We start from the raw sequence: 7,836 nt of genomic DNA, 5'->3' as shown, positions 1-7,836 counted from the left end.
ACTGGAGTGCAGTGGTGCAATCTTGGCTCGCTGACATGGCCACTTCCCGAGTTCAGGTGATTCTCCTGCCACAGCCTCCCAAGTAGCTGGAATTGCAGGCTCCCACCACCACATCCAGGTTTTTTTGTTTTCATTTTTTTTAGTAGAGACAGGATTTCACCATTTTGGCCAGGCTGGTCTTGAACTCCTGACTTCAGGTGTTTGCCCACCTCAGCCTCCCAAAGTGCTGGGATTACAGGTATGAGCCACCGTGCCCATTCTGAAAATTAAACCTTCTTGAGAGCAAGATGGGGGCTACTCCTGTCTTGAAAGGCAGACTCCAGAGCAGCTGATAATTCCGAAGGCCGTCATGCCCACTGACCACACAGGTGACCCTGGGAAGATCCTGAATCTCTCTGAGCCTCCATTCCCCATCCTCTGTGAATGGGGATGATAACAGTACTCACCTCAGACAGCTGCAACAGAGGATTTCTAGAGTCAGTCTACACAAAGTGCTGAGATCAGCACCCAGCAACGCTCGGTAAGTGTTCATGAACTCTCAGCACCCTAGGCTCCCAAAGCACCTCAAGGCTGGGTCCATTTGTAATACAGTAAGAAAATTAAAAATCTATTCTGGCTACAGGAAGCCATTCCCAGGAAAAAAAAAAAAAACTCTTGGAAAAGCCCTACTTAAGAGTTTCTCACGGTGAGCCACATATCCCTTTAAAAGCATCCAGTTCTCCGGGCCCTGACACGACTCGACTAGCAGTGAGACTTCACCCCTGTGTACTTCAGATTCCAAGTCTGGAAAATGAAGACTGTAACACACAACACGCTCTAGTGCTCTCGCAGGTTGTCATAAGGCTCAAAGAGATAACGACATGAAACAGTTCTAAGAAGTATAAAATGCCACCTAAGCACAGGTTAGCACCAACTGCCTAACACACTCAGCCTCCTAATGCCAGGCTCATTCAGGGCACATGGGAGGAAGCATCTGTTCAGACAGGCTCCCCTGGGCCTGAGTCTGTGAAGCCCAGTTCTCCAGCTGCTCCCCCGGAGTTAGACATGGGCCACCTCTTCCCAAGGCATGGCCCATCACTTGAGTGAGCACAGAACTTACTGTCCAAACCAGGACCCTCTTGGCTTAAAGGGTCCTGTTTTAGACATAAACCACTGTTAACAATCACACCAGAACACATGTTTCACCTGGCCATAGGGTCACCCTCGCCATCACCACCCTAGGAAGACTAATGTCAGACTAACAGGAAGGCCAGGTATGGTGGCTTATGCCTCTAATCCCAGCATTTTGGGAGGATGAAGTGGGAGACTGCTTGAGCCCAGGAGTTCAAGACCAGCCTAAGCAACATGGTGAGACCTCCTCTCTACAAAACAAAATAAAAAAAAATAGGCGGGCACTGTGGCATGTGTCTGTAGTCCCAGCTACTTAGGAGGCTGAAGTGGGAGGAAGAAGGATCCCTTAAGCCTAGCAGGTGGAGGCTGCAGTAAGCCAAGATCATACCACTTACTCCAGCCTGCGTGACAGAGCAAGATCCTATTTCGAAACAAACAAACAAACAAAAAACAGCAGGGAAAGGAGAACTACAAGCCTCTGAGGCTCCACCCACAAATAGTTCCTCTTCTGAAATACCCAAAATTATAGATATCACACCTATCTCTTTAAGACTGGAATTTGCAAACTGAGCTTTATGATAAGTACCTCATCCCAGGGCCAAAAAGAAGGTGAAGAGGTGTGACAAACTCAAAAGGCTCTAAATTCCCTCTTCTTACTGTAATCCCATCAACTCCAATCTGTCTGTTTTATGAGACATCTGATTAAGGTTTCATTTGTATAAAAGGATTGCAAGGCCATGAAGAGGTTAGAAAATCCCTGGTTTAAGTATTGTCTACAGAAGGCCCCTGCTTAAAAAAAAAAAAAAAAAAAAAAAAAGAAGCACCCTCCTCATTGTTTCTGTCAATGTTTTGCAGAGCAGACTCATTTGCACGGTACAAGGAGTTTCTGCTTTAAAAAAAAAAAAAAAAAAAAAACACGAGCTCTCTCAGAAAGGATGCACATTAGTGCAACAGTGACAACCCTGGGACAGCTACACAAGGAACATCAGGAGCCAATCAACTATTTTCCACATTCCAAATGTCTAATAGAGATCATATAGTCACCAAGCCAAAATAGGAGTCTGCACCACCAAACACAGACACAGCTTTTGCTGAGCTCACATCAAGAAAACCCTAGACATCTTCTGCTGATCAGAGCCATTAATCAACACAACTGTCCTCAAATAATATTTGCAGAAAAAGAAACAAAGTAATAAGTGTAGCATATTTGGAGAATAAAAATATTTCAAAACTAGACATCCATGTCGGACAAATATTAAACAGAGTCCTCTGGTGGTGAAATAAAAATGCTCAAAAGTCACTGCATTCATTGATCAATCCAACAGATTAGGGAGCCATCGCAGGGCAGAGAAGAGAACGGTCCAGAGTGCTAACAGGCACCAGGTATAAAAAGTCCAGAGTACAGAACTGCAGGGAGAAATGTAAGCATCATAAAAAATGTGCATGTGTATGCGGTCACAAAAGTGGGGGGGGAGCATGAAAAGAGAATGGGGGTGTCATGTGTCTTCACGCAACAGTGTGTGATCATGAGGACACATGGTATACATGTGCGGCCATGAGAAAGGAAGAGAACACAGTGCAGTAATGCATGCCCTGGGCATAAGCCCTGGGTACAGTGGCACTTTGGGAGGCCAAGGCAGGCAGATTGCTTGAGTTCAGGACTTCAAAACCAGCCTGGGCAACATGGCTAAACCCCAACTCTACTAAAAATATGAAAGCTAGCTGGGCACAGTAGCATGGACCTGTAGTCCCAGCTACTCGGGAAGCTGAGGTGGGAGGATCAATTGAACCCAGGAGGTCAAGGCTGCAGTGAGCCATGATCATGCCACTGCACTCCAGCCTGGGTAATAGGGCGAGAGAGGGAGAAAGGGGCAGAGAGACAGTATATATTTGTGTGTATATGTCTGCGCATAAAGGTATGGTCCTAAGTATGGTGTCCTGAAAGCACAGGCATGAGAGCAAGTAGGTGGATATACTCATGAGAGCGTGTAGATGTATGTGGTTATAAGTACATCAAGGCTCAGACTGCATATAATTGTGGTTATGAGAACACATGTGTGAGTACACAGCCATGACAGTACATGTGTGTGGTTATACATGCACAAGCAGCTGGGATTCATAACTTCATACATGCATGCTCACAGGAGCACATGGGGGCTGTGAGAGCGTGTGCAGTTATGCATGTGTAATCACGAAAGCGTCTGTCTGGTCTCGAGATGCTTATGAGACAGCTTAAGTCCATGTGAGGCCTCGAACCTGTGAGAGAAGCTATGAGCAGAGGAGGGAGGGATGGGGTGATAATGAAAGAACGAAAGCTCCACTTGCTCCAGGTGCTCTGCCTCAAACAGGACCAAAAATTTGGGGCACTCCACAACCAGCCTAGTTTGAGCTGTGGTCATGGAACTGGGGTCACCCCATCCTTGTACCTACCCCCATCCATCAGGGATACACTGCAGTGTCTCCCAAGCCCAGGCCTCCATGTCTGTGAGATTGCTGGGGTCACCCCCCTGCATGTTCCAAAATGCCCACCCCTCATGGAACAGCTCAGGCCGACCCCACTCCCCAGGCCTCCACGCCCAGCAGCACTCCTCTAGGCCGAAGGAGAGCTGTCTGCTGAGGCCCTCTCCTGTCCAGACTCACCTGCCATACCTGGACTCAGAAGGGCCCTCTGAGGTCACACAGGCCACCTCCCACCCTGTGTGGGAATTCCTTTTACAACATTCCTGACAGCCCAGTCTTTACTTGATTATCCTTTAGGAACAAGGAGCTCACTACCAAACGAGGAAGGCTTCATCATTCTAAGGAAGGTTTTTCTTAAAGTGAATGGAAACCCTTCTCTCTCTGAAGTGAAAGTTATCCATCTGAAGACAGTGGCCATGAAGGCACATCAAGTATATATCTAACTTACGAGAATTCAACTCTACCACCTGGGCAAAATAAGCAATAAAGGCCTCTAAAATCAAATCAGCTATTTCACCTGACACTCCACTACAAAATCATACAATGCATATGTACTCTTTGTAACATCACTATACAATAGTATATACAGCATATATTTACATAATTAATATAGAATACATACATATCATATCTATACATTCATACTACAGTTTAGAGTTACAAACCCATATGCCATGCTTTATGACAGACTGGGGGGCTTTCACTTCATCTACTGCCTACAGAATCTAATGCCCTCACAGGGATGCAACACCAGTGTCCTGGGTCCCCAGAGGCTTCCCTGCTCTAGGTTAAACACCTCCAGTAGTGAGGAGGCCCTGCTTCATGGAACCCAGGGGATCAGAAGACAGACCTCTTCAATTCAATCCAACGATCACTTACTGAGTGACTTCCGTGCATCCAATACTGTTACGAAAGCAAGAGACATGTAAGACAAAGTTCACAGGCTACTTGAGAGCGCACAGATACACATGTAATCATCGGAAAGCAGTGCAGAGAAGCATGTGGTCAAACACTCAGTCTCTGGCACAGCCGGGGGGTCAGTGCTGAGCACCACTTGAAGTACGACCAACTGAATTCACTGGTGGCAGCTTCTCCTCCGGCTCTCTCGGAATGAAGCAGCCTCAGCCAAGGCCTCTCAGCCACCAAGCGAAAGGCAGGTAGCTACTCCACGCTAGACCTGACTTCACCCGGGGGAACGGAGACACCTGAAGGAGGCCCCGAGGTTGCAGCACCCGCGCTTCTTTGAAGTCAGAGCCATGAGCTGGGCAGCAATTATGCTTCTAGTGCGGTAGGTCGGCAGCCAGGTGACAAGAAGAGGGGAGGCCTCAGGCTCAGCCCAGTCCTGGAGTCTCCTGCCATCCTTGCTTAGAGCTCCTTTCCCCACTGCTGCTTCCCCCACCAGGCCTATCCTGGTGACATTCTCAGTTGCCTCCGGCCCCTCCCAGTACAGCAAATGCAGAGGGTCCCCTAGAAGCAGCCCCTTCCACAGTACATCAAGGATCCCTCTGAGTCCTCCACTCTGCTGAGTTCTCCACTCTGCTGAGTCCTCCACTCTGCTGAGTCCTCCACCCGAAGTGCCACGCTCCTGTGAGCCAGCACTGTATGCCCTCCAGAGCTAATTATAGGTCAGTGAGCTAGCAGGCCAGAGGGGGACAGATGGTGACTTCATGTGGCTGCAATACACACTTGTCTCTCCCTCCAACCCCACTCCCTCTCCTCCATTTATCTCAATTCCCCATGTGGGACCCAGACTCTGAGGCAGCTTTCACTCCCTCAGTCCTCCCTGCTCCTCACCACTCCTCCTCTCCAGCACATGCACAAACACACACGCTCACGCATGCATGCATGCACGCGCGCGCGCACACACACACACACACACACACCCCTCCATACCACTCTGCCAACCTTGTTTCTAAAGCAACTCACCTATGGAGACAACACAGTAGGGCCTAAAGCCCAGGGGAGAATGTCCTTGGCATTCAAAGGCCTTGGCTAGCTGCCCATATCTTAAAACCCCCTTGGCACCCAGCTCCCCAGCCCTGCTAAGCCTTCATCCCCACCTCATCACCACCACAGCCTGACTACTCGTTCTCTCACCTAGCTCTAGCTCTGCCATCCTCAGAGTCTCCATGAGGACCTACAAGCCATCCCTGACAACTCTTTCCAACTCTAAGATTTCAGCAATCAACGCAGAGATGAGACCCAGGAACCTGGCTGCCTGCCATGCCCTGCCCCTCCAGACCTCCTTTACAACCCAGCAGCCAGACCTCATGCACTGCATGGCTCTGACATCATGATATGCTCAGCAGCACACACCCCCACCTCACTGCATGAGAATTCCCTTCCCTGCCCTCCTCCCCCACATTCTTCCATCTTCCAGAGATGGCGTCTCCCACTATGCAGAGTGTCTAGGGCATTCTTAGCCCCCAGTAACCATTTTCTCATTCATTATCTCTTTGCTTTGAGATACTATTTATCCCCAGGAAGCCTCCTCAAGCCTCAGGTCAAAATCTGAGAACATAATAACCAAGGGAAATCATTCAAGCTGCCCTTTCGCCTAGGCAGCTTCCCTGGACTATCTGGCCAGTTAATAGTGGTAAGGGGTGTGTGGGCTGCAGTCTCGTTCAGACAGCTGTTTAAAAGCATATGGACACAGTTCTTTCTTTTTCTACTCCAACAGCAATGTAACAGAATAGGGGTTGGGGGAGAGGGAGGTGTTAACAGAATACCTACTATGTGTGCCTACTATGTGTACCTTTCAGCTGCTCCGTGGCTATAAAATGCCTTCAGAAGACGTAGCACATAGTATCTGGCATGTAGTAGGTGTCCAATAAATGTTTGCTGGATGTTGAACAAAGTACTAGGTACCAGATTCAACAACTCTGGAAAGGGCCATGGGAAATCTCTGAAATCTGGCTGCTGCAGGGGGCCCTTAAGCTCACACCAGGAGGGGATCTCCCTGCTACGCGGAGTCTCCTTAACCACTTGCTTTCCACACACAATGCCCCAACTCTCCTACTCCTCTCATGGAAACTACCAGTACACCTCAAAGGTGACATCAGCTCCTAGTGGCACCTTGTCCTGGATCCCTCCTCCTTAAAAAAAAAAAAAAAAAAAAAAACACCCACACTCTGTCTCCAAGTCCTCCAACCCGACCTCTCTCTTCCCACCCACCATCAAAACCTCAAGATTTGTGCTGGAAAACATCTCTACTGCGTGGACGTAAGTCAGTGCCCCCCTCCCACCCTTCTAGTTCAGGCATCTCTATTCCAGCCCTCTTTTCCTGTTGCGCCCACCCCTGTCCCCACCCCCAACAGGCCTCGGGTTGGCCGCTCCTTCCACCCCACCGCCCTGGCACTGCGGAGATGGGGGCATCTCTGGCACAGACTGAGGCTGGCAGTTCGAGGAATGGAGAGCTAGCGACAGGAACAGGGGTGCTATGAGGAACACGAGAAGAATTATGACCCCCGCGAAGCGCGAAGACCTCAGACCCTCAGAAGCTAGTGCCCAAAGGAGTGGGGCTGGCCCTGGAGCTAGGAGGCGCTTTTTCTGACTCTCCTGGAGGGGCAATGGGGGCACAGTCTGCTCGGTTCCCACCGGGAGACTCCCCAACTCGGCCCCCTCCCCAGAAGCGGATGGAGCGGAGGGCGCACTCCACGCCCTCCCCGCAGATCGGGCATCGCCCCCATCCTCACCCCAAGGGCACAGGGCACCGCAAAGGCCGGCGAGGGGCGGCGGGGGTAGCAGTACCAACGTCTGCCGGAGACAGCACAGACGGAGTCAAAAAGGGCTGTTTCCCGAAGCGCGATAGACGAGACCCCTCCCCAAACTGTCGAGGGGAGCTGGAGGTGGGGAAAAGACGCATGCTACCCCAGTCCAGGCTCTGGGCGCTCACCTGCCTGCAACTGCCGAAGGCCGGGCGGCTAGGCTCGGAAGCAGCAGGGAGCCGCCCCCGACCTGGGCAGCCCGACACGTCCTAGAGCCGAGCCGGCGCCGAGGTAGCTGCAGCCTCCGCCGTTCGAGCGCCAGGCCGCGAGGCCCCACCCCCTTCCTCCGCGAACACTCCCCCGGGCTCCGCCCCCTAGGCGGGGCCGGGCCGCCGTTCCCGAGGCCACGCCCCCCGCCCCCCGAGCGCCTCCGGTCTCAACACGTGACGAGAGCGCCGCTTTGAGGCTGCGCGCCATCTTGGTTGAGGACTCGGGAGGCCCAGGAGGTGGCGGAGTGCCAGGGTTTTACCCCGCAGGAGGAGCGTCCCAGGGCCCAGGA

The 7,836-nt window shown here is 51.2% G+C and overlaps 1 protein-coding gene across 7 annotated transcripts in view; it reads right to left on the bottom strand.

The window, feature by feature from the left end:
* Positions 1 to 7,615, bottom strand: part of PPFIA4 (PTPRF interacting protein alpha 4) — a 52,539-nt gene extending 44,924 nt beyond the window's left edge. For all 7 annotated transcript variants that reach the window (XR_005199631.1, XR_005199633.1, XR_005199634.1 and 4 more), the window contains exon 1: positions 7,466 to 7,615. The gene's annotated coding sequence lies outside the window, so the exon portion shown is untranslated. The remainder of the gene's footprint in view (positions 1 to 7,465) is intronic.
* Between the last annotated feature and the right edge of the window lie 221 nt (positions 7,616 to 7,836).

Source organism: Cebus imitator, unplaced genomic scaffold (assembly GCF_001604975.1).
Source record: "Cebus imitator isolate Cc_AM_T3 unplaced genomic scaffold, Cebus_imitator-1.0 Scaffold38, whole genome shotgun sequence".
Classification (NCBI taxonomy): domain Eukaryota; kingdom Metazoa; phylum Chordata; class Mammalia; order Primates; family Cebidae; genus Cebus; species Cebus imitator.
The sequence above is the reverse complement of the archived record's forward strand: the minus strand, read 5'-3'. Positions and strand labels throughout refer to the sequence as shown.